Source organism: Larus michahellis, chromosome 6 (assembly GCF_964199755.1).
Source record: "Larus michahellis chromosome 6, bLarMic1.1, whole genome shotgun sequence".
In the NCBI taxonomy this organism is placed as follows: domain Eukaryota; kingdom Metazoa; phylum Chordata; class Aves; order Charadriiformes; family Laridae; genus Larus; species Larus michahellis.
This window is the reverse complement of record NC_133901.1, coordinates 36,521,843-36,544,236: the sequence shown is the minus strand read 5'-3', so window position 1 is coordinate 36,544,236 and position 22,394 is coordinate 36,521,843. Positions and strand designations below refer to the sequence as shown.

The 22,394-nt window shown below is 52.6% G+C and overlaps 1 long non-coding RNA gene across 20 annotated transcripts in view; it reads right to left on the bottom strand.

Annotated features, from left to right (window-relative positions):
- Positions 1-22,394, bottom strand: part of LOC141744815 (uncharacterized) — a 169,033-nt gene that overhangs the window by 31,552 nt on the left and 115,087 nt on the right. For 18 of the 20 annotated variants that reach the window (XR_012587568.1, XR_012587571.1, XR_012587566.1 and 15 more), the window contains 3 exons: positions 9,652-9,833; positions 8,037-9,014; positions 3,100-3,276 (listed from right to left, as the gene is read on the bottom strand). This is a non-coding gene — a long non-coding RNA (uncharacterized LOC141744815). Of the gene's footprint in view, positions 1-382; positions 3,015-3,099; positions 3,277-8,036; positions 9,015-9,651; positions 9,834-22,394 lie in introns of all 20 variants that reach the window. The other 2 variants (XR_012587583.1, XR_012587577.1) reach the window with 2 other exon arrangements.

Sequence of the window (22,394 nt, the reverse complement as noted above, 5' to 3'; positions counted from 1 at the left end):
CGAAACGTCGATGGGGACCGAGGGCAACGCTTTCCCCCACCAGACAGTGATTCGGTAGCCACGCAAGCAGGGAGACACAGGCTCGGCTGGCTCTCAGCACACCAGCCACTTACGCAGCCAGCAAGAAAATGCCACGTTATAATTGAGCTCATTCAAAATACACGCTGATTTTGGGAGATGCTAATGCCTTGGGGAAGAGGTCATTCTTTCCTAAGCAGGATTAGGAAATAGCCGTTCTCACCCCCTGTAACTTGGACTGAGCAATAATGCAGATGTGTTGCAAAATAAACAAAAAAACCCAACCCTCACTCTTGAGTTATTGAGCCATTTCTCTCCTCCAAGGAGGGCTAAAGTGCTTGAGAAGAGGTTTGTGGAGACATACCTAGCACTGAGTAACCACGTAGAGACCTCCATGCTCCTCTGCCTGCCCCAACCCAACTGCAAGCAACTGCTGATGGGACACGGGCCTCAGCTGTGCACTTTAGAGACCGAAGGAATTAATTAGAGAAGCCACGCTCCCAAGGTGCTGATAATAAGAACAGAACGAGGGCTGATCCCATTAAGTCAATCTTCTCCGTTGGTTGCTTCCACCCATCTGATGTCTCCCTCTGCCCCGCTGCTCCCTGCTGCATGTTCCCAGCCCTCTCCTGGTGCTGCCCGCGGTGTCGTGGTCTCTGAGGAAGGCAGGAAGATGTCGGGGACCGAGATGTGATGGTCCAGGCTGTGCTGGGCGGTCGCCTGTTGCTCTGGGCATCACTGCAGGGTGCGTAGGGCAGCTCTGCTGCCTGCGAGACACGCCATGGAGCCAACCTCTGCCATGTTCCCCGGCCAAGGGATGCTCACGGGCAGCACCCCGACCTGTTCACAAGCAAATCATCACGCTGCCGGCTTCGTTTTACTGCTCAGCCTTCCCCAGGCCACTCCAGATTGAAACCTGCTTTATTTCTCCTGATCCCTTTTAAAGCAACCGCAACAATGAGACCAATTCACTGGCTGGGTTTTAAAAATCTATCGCTCCCGCACGCTTTTTCCCACCACCAGCGTTTCTTCTGCTACCAAATGCCTCCTTTTCCCTCTGTGGCCAGGGCTGCTAAGAGTGTTCCTTCCAGGCTGGATAGATTCTTTCCTACGAGGGTGGTGGGACACTGGCCCAGGTTGCCCAGAGAAGCTGTGACTGCCCCATCCCTGGAGGTGTTCAAGGCCAGGTTGGATGGGGCTCGGAGCAAGCTGGTCTGGTGGGAGGTGTCCCTGCCCAGGGCAGGGGGGTTGGAACTAGAAGATCTTTAAGGTCCCTTCCAACCCAAACCATTCCATGACCCTGTTCCCGGGATGGCCGTCCCTAGGCTCTCATCCATCTCGGAGGTGGCAAAACCCCTCCAGCCCTGTGCTCACCCTGGTCCATCCCCATCTCCTCATGCTTTTGCCCTTGCCCCATGCCATGAGGTGTAGCCCCCGTGCTGTGGCTCCGTGCTGCAGCTCCGTGCTGCGGAGGGTGGGTTGTCCTCAGCGCGGGGAGAGGCGGGATGAGTCCCTGCCGCAGTGGGTGATGATGGGAGCTCTCTCCTGGCTGTGGCAACTCCGTCTCCATGGAGCGGAGGGAGCCCAGCCCTTCGGGGAGACCAGAGCAGCCTGGCCTGCATCCACTATAGTCAGCCCCACCGCTGCCTAAAGAGGACCCGACCACATTTGGCTGGGCTTCCCTGAGCCTCATGTTATGCCCCGGAGGCCCTCGGAGAGAATTTTTGCAAGTTGGTGGCTTTTATTGGCGGTCCGCACCAGCCTGACACCAAGCAGCCCCGCTGTGCACCCCCACTGCTGGAAAACGGTCCCGGGGGGGAAGTAGCCCAGACGGCTCTGTTGAGCGTGCAGCGTATTTCCAGCATGATCTGTGGCGTCGGCCGCTCCTCGGAGTGGGATGTCGCTGCTCTGGACCAGAACGGAGCCCCTTGGCAGGGGACAGCAGCTGCAGACCTCTCCCTTCCCGTCAGCCTGGGGAGAAGGCGTTCTCCCGGTCGTCCTCCCGACTCAAGGACATCTCTCAAGCCTGGCTTTGCTTCCTCGGCCACCTAAGCGTGCAGGCGCGTCCACCTGGCTCGCTTATTTTTTTCATTAAGCGCCGCTAATTGGACGTGGTGCCGCTGCGTGGGAGCGGAGGTGAGCGTGCACGCGCTGCATTACAGGGATGGATTAATTGCAGCCGCTGAGGACGACGCGGGGCAACGGCAGGGAGGGAGGGAGAGGGTGGCATTGGTAAACGACCCCCACCCACTACCCCACTGCACGCTCGCACAGGGAGCGCTATCGATCAGCAATGGCTATTGGGATCCCCCCTGCCCCATGTTACGCAGCCGTTCTTAGATGGAAGGATACAAGCCAGGGGTTATTGATCCCTCGTAACCGATAAGCTTCTTGCCCGTGTTGTTTTAATCAGCGTCAGGGGCGTTTGGTGAAGGCTGCAGAGGGGAGGAAGAGGAGGATGATGGTGCACAGCCCAGAAAGGAGCTTACCCTCCCCCCGCCCCAGCACCCACTTTTGGGCTCCCCAGGGAGCCACAAACCACACACCACCACCCCCAACCCCGACCGGGAGCAGCCAGGGCAACTGCAACCAGCAGGTAGAGAGACATTAAAAAAAAAAATAAATCCCACTTTGCTGAGTTTTAAACCATTTTCCTGGATCGAAGAGGTGCTGGTAAGTGTTGTCATGGCAGGAGATATTTATGGCCATCTCAGGAAATGTTTCATTATTCTTTGGGAAGCGGTGGCTGTGAATTTCAGCCTGTATGCCTGGCCATAAAGTGGACCATCGGGCAGGTTATTTCCAGCAGCCGGACTCCGCCGAGGAATGAAGCATCACCTCCCAGCTCAGAGGAGTATCCCTCGCCTTTCCCGGGCGCTGCGTCCAGGAAGGGGACCCACATCCCACGCTCCCTGCGGGGAGAGGGCAGGTAGCCAGGTAGGCTGTGGAGTTGCTCCCGACGTATTTGCAATAGAGGGAAAATGCCCCAAACACTCCTTAAATACAGTACAAATAAAAATTGAGTTGAATTCTGTGCTCGGTCAAATGAAACCGTTTCAGAGACAACATTTGGGAGCCCACCTGTCCTCTCAGAAGCCTCGGCGATGAGCTCAGCAGGTCTGGATGGAGGTGGAAAAGGCAGATTGCCGAAGTCACCAGCTGGATGGGACCATGGGCTCCTGATGGTGACACAGGGCAGGTCCCAGCGAGCCACCAGCGACGCTCCTTTTGATTGTCAAACCGCGCAGCCGCCCTGCCCTGGGACAGGGAGAAACAAACATCTCATCACACACAGAATCACTTCTTTGCGTGAAAATACCTAATTCCCTTTCCCAATCTCTGTAAGCTGTAATTTCCCATGGCAGCGAGTCCTACTTTTTGTGCTGGGTAAAGGATTCACCTTTGCTGCTCTTGGAACTTCTCTAGATGTTCCCTACTCCGACACTGAGTGTTTCTGGTACTGAGCCATCACTGCCAATTAATTATTCAGCTCTACGATAACACATTATTTCAAATCCAGCCCTGCCTTTATCAATCCTTGCCTTCAGTGGGTCATTTTCTAGGCTTCTTCCCATGCGCTTTTTGGGATGGGAAAACCAGACCTACTCACAAATCATTCGAGGTGGGAGATGCCAGGCATTCATTAAGCAGCACAGTAACATTCCCCATTTCACTCTCTCTTACCTCCCTCTAATTCCTATCATTACATTTGGTTTTCGGACTACTCTGGAGCATGAACTGTCATTTTGATAGATATTTCCAGCACAACTCTCAGATCTCCTTCCTGAGCAGTAACAGCCAGTTCAGAGCCCATCACTGCATGTGTAAAGTTAGAATGATTTTTCCCCTGTGCATTGTTTTTCATTTAGCAGCCTTGAATTTCATCTGCTGTTTTATTACTCGCTCACTAAGTATCGTGAGGTCCTTTCCCCATTCTTGGAGGTTGTCTGTATTTTAATCTTTTCGGTATTAACTCAGCATCGCTAGCAAACGTTCTGATTTCATTTTTTTCTTGCCCCGGGGCCCAATTGGACTCCCCAAATTCAGGGAGATGCAGCCGGCCTGACGCACAATGAAATGCACGTCGATGCTGTACCATCACAAGCATCTTCTCAAGGCAGCATCTTCCACAGAGGAGCAAGGCGCCGGTGGGAGAGAGTCACCCCTACCCCCATGAATCCTGGCTTCCACATCATCCAAAATCATGTTCAGTTGGGTTTTTTTTTTATATAAAATAGGATCACAGAATCACCTAGGTTGGAAGGGACCTTCAAGATCATCGAGTCCAACCATCAACCAGGTGGCAATGAATTTTTTCTAAAGTGTCAGCCCTCAGCAGGAAAAGGCTGTCCCTGCCAGAGCATTTGGAATAAGCATTTCAGATGTGGTCCAGGCAGTACCCAGTCCACCCAACGAGGGCTCCTGGTGTGCAACTCCTGGATCTTGCTGTAGGTATGGGCAGAGAAAGGTCTTCCTGGCCAGTGACAGAGCATCCACCAGCACGGGGAGGGACTGCATGGCAGTTGCGTACGCTGGGCAAAGGAAAACAATGCACCAAAGGCTCTGCCTGCAGTTATGGACCTGCCAAGCTCTCCAGTCCCCTAGTTTTCAGAGGCAGCTGTTTTCTAAACCGTTTCGGCCAATGGGCCATGGCCACCTCGCAAAACTGCACATTAAAATGAGGCATGGACACTCCATTAGCCATTCCTCAAAGCCAGGCAGTAGAAAATAGTTTATTAACTGCTAAAGAATGAGTTCCCTCCATAATGAACCCTTCTCCAGTATCGAAGAAAAGCCATGTCTTACTTTCCTTTTCTAATAAATGGGTTCTTTAGAGTTTAATTAACTTCTCCCTGCTCTTTTTGTGTGGCAAAGTGTCACCCTGACCACCAGACAAACTCTGTTTGTTCCTTTATCCGGGAGAGCGCTGGGCTGTCAGATAAACTGCTCTGCCTAATTTGCTGGGGCTTTTCTCTTTGCGCTTTGCTTATTCCAGGGAGGGAAGCAGTGACAACAGAAAGGGATGTTCTTGGGCGGCTGGATCACCTCCAGCCTGGGAAGGAGCACCTACTTTAACTACAAGATGGACCACGCTCCTGCAGCGCAGCCAGGGCTGGGAACAAGGACCCAGCTCAGAGATCCACCAGGAGCTGGGTCAAGCCCTCTGTGTGCTCCTTTGTTTCCTTGGGCTTGAAAAAAAAACAAAACAAAACAAAACAAAACTAGAGGAAACAATTTTTGCCCTTCCAGGAGTTCAGGATTCTGTATTTTCAGCAGTGCGTGTCTCTCCCCGTGTGTGTGTGTGTATATATATAGCCCAAAATCAATAAGAGTGAGATTAGGTCACCGTATTACTGAGAAATGTGCTCCTGATAGCATATAAAACCAAACAGCTCCTGCTCCTTTGCGCTTGCTGCTGTGCTCCTGGACCAGCTACGCGTGCCGACACCTCGGCGCAGCCCGGAGAAGGCACGGGTTGTTCTCTTTTGCTCTTACAGAATAGATGCGGAGGCTGAATTTGGGCCAAGTCAAGAGGGACCATCACAAGCTTCTGCTTTGGCTTTTCAGCCAAGCTTGCAGCCCCAGGAGCCATCACGGCAGCTGCAGATGGGAGCAGCAGCTCCTAGCCTGGAGTCCTCAAGGTAGGCGCTACCCGGAGAGATGGGTACATGGAGTTCCATGCAGCTCCTGGGCCCCTTCTTTGGAAAAGGCAGTGCATTGGGTGTAGCTTTGAGGTCCCAGCAGTAGCCGTGCCTCCGAGCTGAGCCCCTTTTACCCCAAGTGGGGCTTTAAGTAGAGAGGTCCCAGGGCCCGGTTGGTTATGGAATAGAGACACACCGGACTGCAGCTTCCGAATGGGGCTGGTTAATTAATTGTGCCAGGCTGACAGCAGTGAGGGGTTTTTTGTGCGCTGAAGCTTTCAGACACCAATGCAGTAATGGTCTCCAGCACTCAGGCAGTCTCAGGGGACTTGTCCTTCCTACCCAAACACAATTAATTAATGGTGGCAATAAATAAAAAACAATCCAGGCGAATGAGAGCACCCGAGCCCCTTGGGGCAGGCTGCTGCAGGCGCGCAGTGGGAAGCAGCTCACGTGGGAGCGGGACTTACGTTGGGGTGATGGACACCCCATAGCCGAACACCTGTGAAGGTGGGTGGCAGCGGAGCAGCGAGGCTCCCCGGGACACAGCTCTGGCCACACAGGAGGGTTGGGCAACGGAAACACCATGGTGGTACCACCCGCGAGCATCTCGGGACCTGCTCCTCCTCCCCACGCTGCTCAGGTGGAAGGCAGCTAGCGGAGATACACACCTGTAGTTTGGGGTGGATGAACCGCTCTACTGTGCTCCTGGTTTGGGTGGAATTTTCAGCTGGCAGTGCCCACAGGTCAGAGGGAGGGCACTGGAGTTACCGGTGCCCACTGCTACAGGTGGGAAAGGGGTTTTTTGGCTGCTCTGCCCGTTAACCCAGCGGTGTGAGCCCTCTGTAATTTATACTTGGGGGAAAAGAGCTGGTTAGATAAGTTTTCCTGTTAATATGATAAGAAAAATAATCAGGGAAAGGAGAGCTTTTTCTAGCGCATGTCTGACGAACAAATTGTAGAATTGCCCAGGTTGGAAGGGACCTTTCAGAGTGAGTCCAACCATCAACTTAACTCTGACAAAAAATATCGCTAAACCACTTTAGAGACTAAACCACTTCTCTAAAGAATGAACTTTTTGAATGTGCTGGGTGGAACCGGGCTGCAGAAGGAGCAGGGGCCAGGGAAAGGACAGCGGCTGTGGCTGATCATTCATCCCCCTCCTCTGTGCCCAGCACAAGCTCTGCCACCGTGTTCAGGCTGAACTTGACGTGAAGGAACTCTCTCCTCTGCAGACACGGTCCCGTCCGCTCTGCCCCAGCCTGGCCTCACGCAGTCCCTTTAATCCAACTGTTTTATCCCACCCCCTACACCCCCAGCGGCCATAAATAAAAACCCTATCCAGGGTTGATACCGATCAAATTAATCCATGGCAGGCAAGCGCTTGCAAGCTTCTGGGATTGATAAATGGGACCTGGCACGCCCCTGTGCTCGTCCCATCCCTGCGGGGTCCTGCCCGGGCACAGGGCGCAGGGGCAGCGGCCGGCATCCCCCCACATCCCCACCCCCAGGGCTAATCACCCGCCTCTCCTATCTCCAGCGCTTCTTAGGCACTCCTAATTGGCACTTGACAGAGTGCCTGCCACATGTTGGTCAATACCAATTAGCATACTTATTAAATGCGTGTATTTGTTGGCGGCAGTTATCTAATTACCTCACAAGTGCATCAGGGAGAGGCCCTGCAAAGGGTGCTGCCGCCGAGAAGCAGCTTCTGCAGGTGGTTTGTGTGCAAACCTTGCGAGGTACCAAACCCTGCCGAGGCCTCCAAAGCCTGGGGAGCAGCAGGCTGTGATGGGAGGCAGGAACAAACCCGCACGTTTCTTACGAAGAAAGGCTGAGAGACTCGGGTCTTTTCAGTCCGGAAAAAAGAAGACCGAGGGGGGATCTTATCAATGCTTATAAACACTTAAAGGGTGGGTGTCAGGAGGATGGGGCCAGGCTCTTTTCAGTGGTGCCCAGGGACAGGACAAGAAGTAATGGGCACAAACTTGAGCACAGGAAGTTCCACCTCAACATGAGGAGGAACTTCTTTCCGGTGAGGGTGGCAGAGCCCTGGAACAGGCTGCCCAGAGAGGTGGTGGAGTCTCCATCTCTGGAGACATTCCAAAGCCACCTGGACGCGTTCCTGTGCCACCTGCTCTGGGTGACCCTGCTCTGGCAGGGGGTTGGACTGAATGATCCCCAGAGGTCCCTGCCAACCCCGGCCAGTCTGTGATGCTGTTATGGCTCATGCTGAGCTTGGGACCTGCCTCTTCAAGGGGCTGAGGATCTGACAAACCTCCCTGTGCTGTGCAGGGAGGGTTAACGGGGGGACACCATCTGCAGAGCCCCATTTCCACCCATCCTCAAGGGATGTCCCCAAAAGGGGGATCTCACCTTCCCTCCGTATCCCCGTGCACCTCCGCAGCCTTGCTCTGGGTCTCCAGCCGAGCGTTGTCACCTCCGCCAGGTCACATCGCTCTGTTCCCTGTGCAGGTGAGCTTGCCAAGCACACAGCCGAGCATCTCCCACCAGTTCCAGGGCAAAGCCAGTCAATCAGACATTTGGGGTTTTCCTTCTGCAGAATTAATTACCTGGGAGCCAGGGAACAGGAGAGGCTGAGACACCTGAAATTACATTTACCAGGCTACACGAGGCTGCTGCTGCTTTTGATTTCTTTCCCTCTTTTTTGCATATCGTACCGCAGGCTGAGCCTAGCCGGTGGGTACCGCTGTTATCAGACAGCAGGCAGAGTGGAGAGTTGATACGACGTTCATGCCTGGGAACCAAAACAGACCCTGCACACTGTTTTAATTTAATGCTCATGAAAGTCTCCAATTCTGACCTTTTTTTTTTTTTTTTTTTCCCTTTTTTGTCCTTCTTCATTGGAACTGGTATAGCAAACCGTGGCCAGAAGTTCCTCTCCCTTTTAAATCAGGGCTGGCGTGGAAGGACTCCTCCCTCCGCCAGGGAGAAGGGGACTCGTGGGTGATGCAGAAGATGCCATTTTTGCATTTTCACGTGGGAAAACGCGTGAGGACGGAGGCTGCTGGGTGCTACAACAGACCCAGCCCAGAGCAGGATAAAGGGCTGGGAGAAGAGGGAGGAAAAGCCGTGGTCCTGTTGTAAGCCAGCAACCACTACTCACCATTTCACCTTTTCTGACCACCCTTGACATTTTTTCCCCCTCCTCTACTTTCCTTAAGCTTCTCCATCAGTCCCCCCAGCATGCTCCTTGCTCTGGCAGGTGGTGTCACTCCGCTGTAGCTTGGGCTGGTCCAGGACAGATGGGGCACCTCTACGTCTTCCTTACCGTTGAGCCCACTACACACGGAATGCAAGCAGCGCGCCGAGTAACTCATCTCTCACGCGTGCCTATTAAGCAAAAAATTAAAAGAAAATTACACAGGGAAGCCAGCAGCAAGTAGGAGGGGAGGTGTTGTAATTATCTGGCTATTAATTGGCGTAAAGTTCCAGTTTAATGCTCTCTGTCCCATGCCGATATTTCCTAGGGAAATTTTCTCTCTATTAGTTTTGGATGAGAACTGGGATTCTCTCCGGAAGCTCTGAATCTGCACAGAGAGGTGACTTTCAGCTTCGGTCCCCCAGCAGGTTTTTTGTTTTCACGCGCTGACGGACAAAAAGAAGGGGCTGCTCTTACCATGGCTGCGTCTGCCCGAGGTGGAGGGCGGGGAGCACCACGTTTTACCATTAGAGGAGGATAAGCAAGCGATGCTCCTCTTAAGATTCAGCCCACACAGAAGTATTCGCTCCAAATACAAAATTCAGGCATAAAAAACTCAAGAGACTATTCCCAAATATCTCCTACAGATTCTGCTAGGGCTGGGAATTCCCGAGCCTGCCAGCTACTGGAAGGTGGGAACCTCCTGCCCAAGCAGCTCTTCATCAAAAAACGACAATTAAACAGAACCAACACATCTGGAGCACTGAACGTCCACCAAAACCCCACGGAGGATTTAAAGGAATGACGGGCAGTTTCCTGCCAACTCACCTGGCGAGGGACCAGGCAACCCAGACGCTGGCTCTGTGATGCTCCCGCCATGCAGGATACGGCTCTGCCGTGGAAGAGGGGGAAGCTGCAGGCGCTTGCTCTTAAACCACAGTACAGGTGTTTTTGCAGGGCTACACCATAAGGTAGGAAACATCTTTCCTCCTAAGGAGTCCCACGGGCATCTGGAAGACACCGGAGCGACAGGCAAATCTGCTGCGCGATTACAAACTCGGGGGGTGGGGGGGCGGAAGGAAGGAGAAAATGGAAGTTTTTAAGATTTTTCTTTGCTAAAACAAGGTATTTACACGGATAAATCAAAGCGCTCCCAATTTCGCATCAGATGAGAATGACCATTTCCAGGAGGAGAGCCAGATCTGCCCTGCTCCAGCCGACATGAGCTCCCTCCGGGCAGCTCTTCCCAGCAGGAACTGACTTTGCTAAGAGACCTATGGAGTTCTCTTTAACCTGAAGCCCCTATCCCCTTTATTTCCCAGGCAGGAGAAAAGCATTCACTAAAGCGAGTTCCGGGCAGAGGCAAAAAATAAAAAAAAAATAAACAAAAACAGAGAGTTTTTATTCAGTCCACAGCTTGGAAGCTCAGAGCAAGGAATTCTCCCTTCATGCCATGGCTCTCCACGGACAGCATTAACGTGGAACTACACGCCATCTGAAAAAGAAAGGCTTGCACTACGGCCAATTTTCAAGCCATAAAGATTTAAAAATATAATTCGGTTTTCTCTCGGTCTGTCCCTCACGTTTCTGAACCCTTTAGAGCAAACTTCCCTGTGCTGGATCGAGGACAAAGAAGCTTCACAGTCACCTGGCTCCAGCAGCCGGAGGCATGAGGAAATGAGGATATCGTGAAAATTTAGAGAAAACCCCCAGCTGTGGAGGCTCAGCACGCTGCTCCGGAAAAGCCTTTTCTTTGCCATGCACACCTAACCCAGAGGAGACATTCCCATAGCAAAAGGGCTTCAACTTGTGGTCGCTAAACCCACTTACTAAGCAAAGGAAGACCTTTTAAAATTTTTCAGGCACACCTAGGGTTTACTAGTTGCTGCTTCTGTGAGATTTCGTTCCTCAGCAAGCATCTGCTGCTCAGCAGAAGGGTCCTTCGTGCTGGGGATGGGGGCCACACCAGCAGTCAACACTGGTCCCACCGTCAGAGATGGTGCTTCCAATAGCTTCCAGCAGCTCCAGCCTGCTGCCCACAGCCCTGTTCACCCAGGACTGGGATTTCTCAGGGGTCTCGGAGCCTTCCAGCCCTGAAAACACCCAGCATCCTCCACCTCTGAAGGCGCGCGGGCATCTGCTGCCAAACCAGGGCAGGAGCGGACGAAGATGCGATGCGAGGGCGAGCAGGGGGACGGCCTTCCAGTGGGAAAAGGCCACAGGGATCCCTGTCCAGGGGAAAAAAAAGCACACCACCCCCCCTTCCTCCCCGGCAGCCAGGGCTGACTCACAGCCCCCTGTGCCCCGTCTGAAGTGACACGGTGGCACTGCCACCGCTTTAATCAACTGGGCAGCTGCTGAGCTGGAAGGGAGTCCGTGTAAAATCAATGCGCCGTTAGAGAAACCACCAAGGGTTGCCAGTCAATGCGCTGAAAAGACACTGCTGCCTGCAACAACCCCGACCGGCAACCTGCTGTTATTGACAGAAGTGGTGGCAGCCTTTAAAAAACAGCATCTTGTTCTTCCCTCCTCCCCCTCCTGAGTAAATTAACCCCAAATCTCTTTGTTTACCCTCGCCCCTAATAAGCTCTGGTGGCTCACACAAATGGCATTCCAGGCTCTTTCCTGAGCAGGCAAGAGCCTTTGTTCCTTTTCATCCTGGGAAAAGGAAGGGTTTAGATAATCTCAGAATGCCAGAAAGCAATTTATTTTGACCTAGACTGTTTCTGCAATGTCATCTCTTGGCTTCAGTGTGGGGGAAGCTTCGTTAGCCGGCGTTTACGCAACGCGGCTGTGCCGGGATGGGGCAGTGTGTCCCAGGCACTGCGCAGGAGCAGCGACAAGCAGCCGGTCCCTGCGGCACTGGGAGCAGCCCAGAGCAGCCTGACCCCGGGATAAGGTACAAAACTATGGCACTCGGCTGCTTGGCACCCAAACAACACCCTCCAAAGGTCTCAGCTGCAAGAGAGGTGGATGCATCAGCCAGGAAGGTGGGGTCACCCAGGGTATGGCACAGCCCACGTCCCTGATAGCAGCCATGGAAGAGACTCGGGGGGGACCCTGTCCCGTCCCCCTTATGCCCAGGCAGCACCAGGTCTACCCCAATGATCCAGCAGGAGCATTCGGTCCTTCCCCCGCTTCCCCAGGAAGAAGAGATTTGCAGTGATGGATGCTCACTGCTCTCCCTTCCTGCTCCTAAGCCCCCGGGTGAGCTCAAGCTCTTTGCCTTCGAGATGGTTTTTGGCAGCCTCAAGCCTGGAAACTTTCTTCAGAAAGGAAAAGCAAAAGCAGGGAACATCACACAGCCACGCAGCTAATAGCAGGAAACAACAGCAGATGCTGCAAGTCTCTCTCATGAACAGCAAGCACTGGCAGCGCAGTGCTCGGCAGACAAGAGCATGTGTCCCTTCCAGCTCCCCCATTCCGGCTCCACCGTCCACTAGAAGCCACCTACCAAGATGGCATGGCCCATGGTGCAAACACACTGAGCCATCCGAGACCACAGAATGGTTTGGGTTGGAAGGGACCTCAAAGACCATCTAGTTCCAACCCCCCTGAGAGGACACCTCCCACCAGACCAGGTTGCTCCAAGCCCCGTCCAACCTGGCCTTGAACACCTCCAGGGATGGGGCAGCCACAGCTTCTCTGGGCAACCTGGGCCAGGGGCTCACCAGCATTGCTGCAAACCAGTCCGGCAGCACGGCCCCGCCAAGGGTCAATGGCGTGGGTCCCCCCATCTTTGCCCAGACCCCCAGGAACTCCCCCATCGCACAGCACAGGCTTTTAGCTCTGCCCCATCCAGGCTGCTGGGGGATTGCAATAATTCATCCCTCTGTCAACAGGGAATATTTTTAAATCTCTTCCTCCCTGCAGGCAGGCAGAAGTCTCCTCCGCTTTTTCCAGGCAGACTCCTTTTTTATTATTATTGCTGCGGTTATTTTCCTCTAGATGAGGAGCTTAAAATCCCAAATCCTCCTGCCTTCTTTTGGGGCTTGGGGAATGACAGTGGAGCAGCAAGCCCCAGGAAGACTCGGAATCGCTCGTTGCGGGCAGTCAGGAAGAAGAGCCCAAAGTTTGTTTATCCCAACTTTTGATGCAGAGCATAAAGCGAGGCTTGTCTTTCCCTTGCCGCCCCCCACCCCCCCGCCAGCGTTACATAAAAATAAACCCAGCCTTTTTTCATTCTCTTGGCAGACGGCAGCATGTCCTGCAGAGCAACCTTGTGTCCCGAGACTCTTCCACCGGGCTGAGAAAAGAGAGGAGAAGCGCGGACCGTTGCCTGGCCGGCTCCCACCGAGCCATATTTCACTCCCAGCAGGACATTGATGTGGACAAGCATCTGGAAAGCCCGCAAGAGTTTCATCAATGCTTTGTTTTGTTCTATACTTTCCACGCTCGGGGTATTATTACCATGCTGGCTGGGTTGTGCAACATCACGGCAAGCGGCGTCGGGCAGCTTTGAAGAGGGAGGAGACGGGCCACCGCCGGCCAGTCGCTGCCACTAAAGACCCGCCGAAATCCCTGCGGCTCCTGCCATCACCCAAGGCCCATGCTGGAGAGATTACAGTAAGTCAGCAGAAAGCAAATAAACAGGCAGACAGGATAAACAGGCTCTACAGCCTGGTGTTTCCTGAGAAAAGTATGATTTTTCCCCCACCCCCACCCCTCAATGCCCATCACTTTGTCAGCAAGTCTTGTGTGCACAAGGGCATCTTTTGTCTCCCAGGCTTGCAGACCCAAGCCGCCGATAAACAAAGCGCTTGCTGAGCCACCGGCCCTGCAGAGAGACGACTTTACTGCGGATGAAAAGCCTAAGCCTGAGTCACAGAGATGGGCCACGCGGCTTTAATCCCTCGCTGTAACCCAGCTGCTAAAGCCCAGCCACCATCAGACCCCAACGACCTGCACCACCCGCGTCCCAAGGCGACTAAGTCCACACGCCACAAAACAAAATGCAAGCCCCGGGACCATGCTTTGCTCAGCACGAAGGAGATCCGGCCACCTAATCTTGATGTCCCGAGACTCCTGGAATAAAATTCGCAAGGGTAGAGGAGGTCTTGCTCAGGGGTGATGGCTTCTTTCCCCTTTAAAGACCTGTCTGTGGAGTAATTAAAGCTCCTGTTCCTAAGCTGCTTGGTATTTTAATTGATTTTCTGCACCGTCTGCCCACAGTCTCGTCATTCAAATCTGGCACTTATCCTGCCAGCCTCAAATGAGTGGGGAGGGAAAGCAGCCTGCCCTTGTACTTTCCCCACCAGTCCATCGTGGCGAGGACCGGTTTCCGCTGGAGATGCTGTTGGTTGGGCCAACTGGATGCCGAACCAATGCCTTGATCTCCACCATGTAGCATCTCAGGGCAAGAAGAGCTTCCCACCATGATCTCGTCCCTGCTTTTTTTCTTGGGAACTTTCTCTGGGCTTCCCAGTTTTCCCAGGAGAAGAGGAGAGTATCAATTCTGCATAGTCAGATTCTTGTCAAGAGAAAATTGGGAGCATGGAAACAGGGACTGATGTTTTCAAATTAATTTCTGGTTTTCCCTTTCTGGTTTCCGATGCTGTCAGTACCTGCAGAAGCAAATCCAGCAGCGCAAACATCACCACAGCAAAAGGCATTTCTCCAGCCAAGCGAGCTGAGGAGCTGCTTCTGTGGGAGATGCAGTTTAGAAATGGATCCTCTCTCAGTAGGTGGCTCCTCACGCTGAAGTTTCATTAAAGGAGTAAAGGTTCTTCTTGTTCGTACTCTTCCAAGATCAGATTTGCTTTCGAGTGATGTATTTTCATACTTCCTCCAGCTCTCCCGTCCCTCTTCTTCATTCCTTGGGGGCCCGTCAGCTGTGAGGATGCATGTCAACACCCACCGGTCACCGTGGTGGCCAGTTGTTTTTGAAACCACAACAACATTCCTGGTTCATTTCATTTAGCATTTGAAACTCACCCTGCTGCTGGCAGGAGGCTTGATCAGAGCGATGAAGGACTACGAGCTGCCTCCCTCGCCTGCTGAGTGCGGGGAGCTGCGGCAACGTGAGCATCTCTCAACCCTGCAAACCCCTCCAAGGGTGCTGCAAAGAAGCACGGGGCCACCAGCACCCTCCACCTCCCAGGGAGGTACCTGCAGATGTGCCCTGTCCTCAGGACAAGCCAAGCTAAAATCCCAGCCGAGCGTTGTGGCTGTCGGCAGGCGGTGAGGGAGGAGGCTGGGAATACAGCTCGCGCTGAAATTCAGGAGGACCGGAGAAGCTTTTTAATAAAATCCTGAGTCCATCCCAAACGATAATTGGCAAAGTGAAAATCTGGGACCTACTGGGGAGGTTTGTTGGGTTTTTTTGTCCTCTTTTAGCAGGACCCCAGAGCTGCTGACAAATGCATATAATAAGCCAAGCTTTGGATTGGAAAAAATCGAGCTCTTGCAAAGTAAAAATTACTGACAGTGGGATAAGATTCCTAAATCCGCAGAGCGACTGCAGGAGGTCACTTCTACAAATCCAGAGATAAATGCTTTCCCCAGCAAGTGAAAAAAACAACACATTGCCCTTCCAAAATGTCTTTCTGGCCTTGAACTTGCCAATGGCTGTAGCCTGTGTCCCGGAGAAGCCTGAGCGTGTAGCCTCCAGCCAGGTCCTCCAGCAGCCATGGGGAAAACCCAGCTCCCAAGGCCCTCGGTTGAAAGTCACTTAAAGTTGGGAGCCTCCTTGCTCAAGATGCGCTGCAGAAATGCATTCCCCTATGCCACAGACAGACTGAGTCTCCAGCCTCCTCTAGGAATTTGAAAATAAGCCATGCATATAATAGGCACACATTTAGCACAAAAGGAAGATGCTTCACCGAGGACAAATATTAAATCATGAAATATATCAAGAGACATCTCCTGGGAAAACTGAATTTAACCTGGCTCTCGGAGGAGCAGGAAGCTCCCAGGAGCTGTTGCTATGTCTGAGGGAGGAACAAAACCTACGGGGAGGCTTTAGACGAGAAACCTGCCTGGACCTCCTAGAGGTGCTTGGATAAAGGGTCAGTGGAGGACACTTCTCTGCCATCAGCTTGCAGACATAGCTCTTTGCATGGCCCTCTAAAACCATTGGCTTTGCAGGGTAAAAAAAAGGGTATGGTCAAGCAAGGTCAACTTTGTGAGCCACCGTCACAAGGATTTACACATCCTGGTGGCAATACTGTTGCCATGTGTGTGTGCCACAGGAACATCAGTATGGCTGCTCGGTGTCATGCCCAAGGTCCATCCAACCTACCTCCTCCCCAAACTGCGCTCACCAGCGGAAATCTTGGGAACGAGAACAAAAATATAGCAAGAGAAGAGCATTATTCCCCTAAACCTACCCTCCCTGCAGCCTGCCATTTCCATACTCTGAGCCAGGGGCTACATTTCAATTTCTGTGTTTAATACCCCATGATGGACCCCTTTCTTTGAATTTGTCTCCTCACTGTTGGAGCCCAATAATAATTTGGATTTCCAGAAGATCCCATACAAAGTTGTTTGACAGTTCAACCCTGCTATCTTGCTTTGGTTTCTAAAATACATGAGTGGTAAACCCAGGCGAGTGGTAATATTTCCACATGGGAAGTCCTTCCTGGGCAAAGAGGCCTTTACTAAACTGATTTCGCTCAGTCAGATGAAGTGGGATTACCAGGTCCCATCTGGACGTACCCGACAGCGGTGTTACCCGCTGCTTTGTGCCTCGGGTGGGCAACAGCAAGTTTAAAAATATCGATGGACTAGCTGTGTAATCACGCCAGGAGAGTTTAGGGGTCGCCACTGCCCAGCAGCTTGCTCTTTTAGTACCATTTATCCTCTTCTACCTCCCCCTCTTTCTAGAAGAGAAGCTCAACTCTTCCACTAGCACAGAGACCTGTCTTTCTTCAGCAGGTGGGAATTTGGGAAGAGAGCACCAAAAAAACTGAAAGTTTGTTCTTCCAGCAAGTGCGGGACTCCAGCAAACAATTATTTTTTCTTCCCTTTCAAAAAGCACAAGACCATCTTGGGACCTCCTGTGCCCTTATCTCTCTGCCTGCTCATACAGAGTCTCAACAACTGGAAGAAGCTGAGATACTTATTTGGCTTCTAGAGCACCGTGCTCTTGCTTATCTCCTTTCTACTTCTGTTCTTTACACTACCAGGCAAGCCGGTAAGGAGAGCTGCATTTCCCTGCTGGAACAATGAGAACAAGAGTTTGAGGCTCTTAAGCCACTTATCTGGAGCAAACTGCTACAAGTCTGTTGTTCTGACTGATCTTGGGCATTTTTCAGGAAGGCAAACCTGAGCCCTTGCAGTCTAGGTGCCTGTTAGAGCATCATAACTTGGTCTGCCAAGCCTGCAGAGATATTTAACCCTTGCCATTAACCACATTCAAAAAAAGTGCTGCTAAAACAGAAGCATTCACAGAATGGTTTGGGTTGGAAGGGACCTTAAAGCCCACCCAGTGCCACCCCCTGCCCCGGGCAGGGACACCTCCCACCAGACCAGGCTGCTCCAAGCCCCGTCCAACCTGGCCTTGAACACCTCCAGGGATGGGGCAGCCACAGCTTCTCTGGGCAACTTGGGCCAGGGGCTCACCACCCTCACAGCAAAGAATTTCTTCCTCAGATCTCATCTCAATCTCCCCTCTTTCAGTTTAAAACCATTACTCCTCATCCTATGGCTCCTGACGCTGATACAAAGCCCCTCCCCAGCTTTCCTGTAGGCCCCCTTTAGGTGCTGGACCCCTCTCTGCTCCTTCTGTAGCACAGTTAACTGCTCCAGCCAAAAGGATTCTCCCTAGCTGTATGGAAGGGAAAACTCACCCCCCCAACACCCCGATTGCAGGCAGCCTGCCTTCCTTCATGCTCTGCTCTCACATCAGCCACCAAACACGGTACCCAAGCACCTACCTGGGATGCTCGAAATGAACCATGACTGCTTGCCTTCCAAGCAGACTCAGGAAACACATTGCTGCACCGGTTACACTCCAGAAAGGCTTTTCTTTACAGCCATAAGGGATGGAGTGCTGGTTTGGTTTTTTTTCCCTTTCCGTGAGAGGTGAGATGCTATAGAAGAAGCCATGCGGCTCACATAAACACATCAAGCAAAGTGGCTCCTACCAATGGGCTGGGTGTTTGTCCCCTCAGGTGCAGAGCTTTTAGCTGAACGCATCCCTGGGTGATTAAAAGGTCACCAGAGGCAGCTGGAGTCTTTCTTTACTTTATCATAAAGGCCAATATAAAAATACATTAGTAATAAATTCCTGACAGGCGCTCATACGTACGGAGATTCAGACAACAGCAGATATGAGTTATAGCCCTATAATTCCCCCGAGGGGTCCCAGGGACATCCCGAGTCATTACCCAGCACCTGAGAAGCCCTTCGTCAGCTCAGTGGATGTTCAGCCCGACCTCCCAGCAAGGTGGGCTTACCAGGGACAGGATCTAGCTACCAGAGCTGGGGGGAATGGGAGGGGAAGGGGATTTCCTCCCTCCCCCCAGCCCTCCTCACTCTTCCAATATATTCCCTCCAACTTCTCTTTCAATCAAACAACCTGACGTGGAAGACACCGGCATTTATTTCCCCTCTTGGATGAACGGTGACCCGGCAAAGCATCCCGGATCACGCGAGGTTGGTTATATGGACCAAGCCAGTGGGAAAGCCACCATCAGGTCGAGCGAGATCCGCGCTGGAATAAGCAGCCGGCTGTGAGAGCAAACGAGAGGGAGAAGCCGGCTTTCTCCTGGCTTTTGCCGTGGGATGGAAACCCGAGGTGCTCGGGGACAGCTTGGCAGGGAGCTGGATTTCGAAAGGGGACAGAGGGGAATTTCACACCAAGGATGCTCGCCCGGGCTCTGCAAATGCCACGCTGGCCTTTTCAGCCCGCAAAAAGAAAGCGGCTTTCGCACCTCCGAGGCTCATTTCCGAAGCTGTCTAATGGCACTGCCACAATGAGGGGGCCGGGCTGAAAGGGAGTGACTTCTCCATCTCCCTCCAGCTGAGATTCCTTCCTCACACAGCACTCGGGTCACTGAAGAGGAGGGTTATTTTCCAACGCCAGCCAGCATCAAAGATGAAGCGGAAAAATAAAACGAGCCGAAGAAGCCCCGTGCTTCCCCCACACACACACCTTTTCTTTTAATAAAGCTACTGAATATCGTGTTCTCAGCGTAGATTAACCTAAGCTTTGCTCCCAATTATTATTTCACTCTCCTAAGTGCAGCAGCAGAAAGGGGGCCTGACAAATGAAACCAGCTCTGCCATTAAGCTGCACTTCTGTGAGTTTGTCGGGAGCCTTCTTTCTCAGAGAAATCCTCCTTCAGGCAAATCACCGGCTGTGTATCCCCAGGCCTTTTTACGACACTCAGGGCTCCAGGCCAGGGATTTTTCACCTTTTTGATTTGTGGAGCTTGACGGATTTTCCAGCGGGGCCATGAACCCCGTGGGGTAAATTCAGACCTGTTGGCAACGGGCTTGCTTTGCTCGGTCCCCCTCCCCAGAGCCCTGGAAAGAGCCCATAGCTCCCAACCTGGGCATGCATGGAGGAAAAAATAATAATCTACGTTAGAAATACCATCTTCTCTTCTCCACTGTAGTGGAAAAGCAATGCCATTGCTGAAGACCAGGTTATTGGAGGACCTGCTTGCTATACCACTCAGCCCTGAATACGGCAATGGAACGAAAACAGAAAATTAAAGACAGAAAGGACGGCACTCCGAACGGCTGCGATGCCTCCAAAGCCCAGCCGCAGCATCCCAGCCCAGCCATGGGGAAAGCTCTTGAGCTTTTCAGTCCCTCTGCAGAGGGAAAACCAAGCCCGTCCCTTCCTCCTCGCCCTTTTTGCTGGCATAAACCAAAGGCAGGTGCTTCTGGAGCGGCTGTGCCAGTGCCAAGGTGGTGATCAGACCCACACCGGAGCAGGCAGGAGGCTGGCGTGCCAAAGGGCGGGAGGGATCCCGCACTCTCTCCCGCCGGCGATGGCAGGGCGGGATGCTCGGCGGCGTGCCGGGCTAATCAGATCCACCAGCTCGTCAGGCTCCTCTTGACTCTCCGAACGCAGCCTATATTCCCCCCCCAACACCCCTGGAGCTCAGCTTTGATTTCCAAGCCTGCGGCGCTGGAGGAACAAGCCTCAGCTGGTTTCACAGCCTGGCCTGAGGTTTAGGTCAGAAGCGGCTGCTCAGATCCGTGAGGCTGACCCCCTGCCCGGCGTATTTGCGGCACAAGCTGCGATCTGCACTTGAAATGTCAGCGATCTGCTCCTTCCATTTGCAGCCACCGCACGGGGCGAGAGACAGGGGGCTGATTGCATCTGCTCAGGGCAGATATAGGGCTCCAGCGTCGCAGAAACGCTCCTTGGAAAACCAAAGAACAGGGCAAGCAGGAGTACAACAGCACGGCAAATTAGCCCCATCATCCCGAAAGGCTGTTATACAAGTGCCACTCGCAGACGTACGACGTCTTCGGCAGGCGAGGGTTAACACTGAGCCAGGTATCTCCTCCGTTCAGGTGTGGAAGGGAAGAGGGAAGGGAGTTGAAGGGCCATCAGTACTTTCCCTTACCTGGACCAGAGGCTTTAAGAGCAAAAACCATGGCAGCAGCCAGACACTTTCAGTTGGAAAAAAGACAAATTGAAGTTTTCCTAACTTCTTTCTATGGAAAAAAAAGAAAAAAAAAAGTCCACGTTCTCCCTTCTCCATCCCCACTCTTTTCTGTGTGTGTCCTGGGATGTCCTTCCCAGGGGCAGTGTGAAGATGACTACGTACCTAAGGAAAATGGATGGCGTCTCTCAGACAGCTTATCGCTCTGGCCTTTCAGTACGTAAGGGGGCGGACAAACTTTTTAGCAGGGCCTGTTGTAACTGGACAAGGGGTAATGGCTTTAAACTAAAGAAGGGAAGACTTAGACTAGATATAAGGACAAAATTTGTTGCATGGAGGGTGGCGAGGCACTGGCACGAGTTGCCCAGACGGGTGGGAGATGCCCCATCCCTGGAGACATTCCAGGTCAGGTTGGACGGGGCTCTGAGCCCTGATCTAGTTGAAGATTTCCCTGCTCACTGCAGGGCGGTTGGACTAGATGGGCTTTAGAGGTCCCTTCCAACCCAATGCATTCTATAATTCTATGATTCTATGAATATCTTGCTTCTTTCTACGGCGGGGGCGGGGGGGGGCAGGTGTGTGCGTTTGCAAATTGCGTGGTTCGTGTCCATTTTAGCACGTGCAGAAAGCAGATAATAGCTCAGCTGCATCTGCAGGAGGCGTGAAGAAGCGATACCTGTTTGTTCTCAGTGGAGAGAGCGGTATTGAACACCACCGGTGCTGTAAAGCTCTCACAGAAATACGGCGCTAGGACAATGGTATGGGCATGTTCTGCTCCCTCGTTGGAGATAGGGGTACGTTTGCAACTCATCTCCAGGTGGTAGAACCAATACTTGTCTCACAAGTGATTAGCTGCTCTGAAGGGAGCACAGCAGGGTCAGCTCCAGCTCAAAAGTTGGTTTAAAACATTTTTCCAACCCCAGCCGTGGCAGGGAGCAAGCCTTAAATCTCTGGTGATCCGCCAAAAGGCTTATTTCTGCCTGCTAACAAGAGGAGAAAGAATGTAAAGAAGCGACACGAGGACTTGATGGTGCAGGGGCACCTCCCGCGGTGGGAAGATGTCTACTTCTGAGCGGTGCCGGCGGCCAAGAAGACTATGTCCTGCCCTGCTGCCACTTGGCTGTTACATGAGACTTTTGCAAAAGTAGCAGCCAGACCTCATCCAAAGCAGCATATGTTTAAAGATGGAAACCTCCCGGTAACAAATAGGCAGAACTTGCAGCCCTGAGCAGCCTATCCGAATAAGTCGGTGTTATTTGAGAGCCGCCTAAGAATGTACTTCGGGGAAGGAAAAAGATAGTGCCGTTTATCAAAATAGGACTCCGTTCGTAACGCATCCTAAAGGATCCCCACGTCCTTCAACCAGGCCCAAACCAAACACGGCATGAGAGGCTTGGTCCGACTCCTGTTAAAAGCGTTTGTTTTTTTTTTCCCCCCACTGACTTTCACAGAGCTTGGGTCAGGCACAAAAAGGGAGTGAAGTGCCAATATAGTTCCTATTCCTCAGACCACAGGACCCCATTAGCAGCGTGAGTAATAGGCATCCTGGTTCAACTGAAAACACCCCAAAAACAACGGTTGGGAGGTCCACAAATTCATTTCGAGTTGAATGAAAACGCCTCATTTTACCCCAAAAAAGACACAAAAACTTAAGTTACTTTCTTCACCGGCACCCTATTTCCCAACTTGGCCCCAAAGCCTGGAAGAAAACCCACCAAACTTGCTCTCTTGATCACTGACTGTATCTGGTGAACGTGCCTAGAAGACAAGACGCTCCAGACTAAGGCTCCACGTGAGCCCCAAACCCCAAACCTCAGTCGCCTGCAGAAGGCACAAGAGTGGCAGCAGGGCTGGGGTTTGCATGCCCCAATGCGGCCACCATCCTTGGTCCGCAGACGGCAGAGCTGAGGGGCAGTCAGTACCGAGATGTTGCATTTTACGGCAACCTGGGATGTGTCCAAGAGCTGGTTTATGGGTGGCTCAGGTATTCATGCAGGAAGGGAC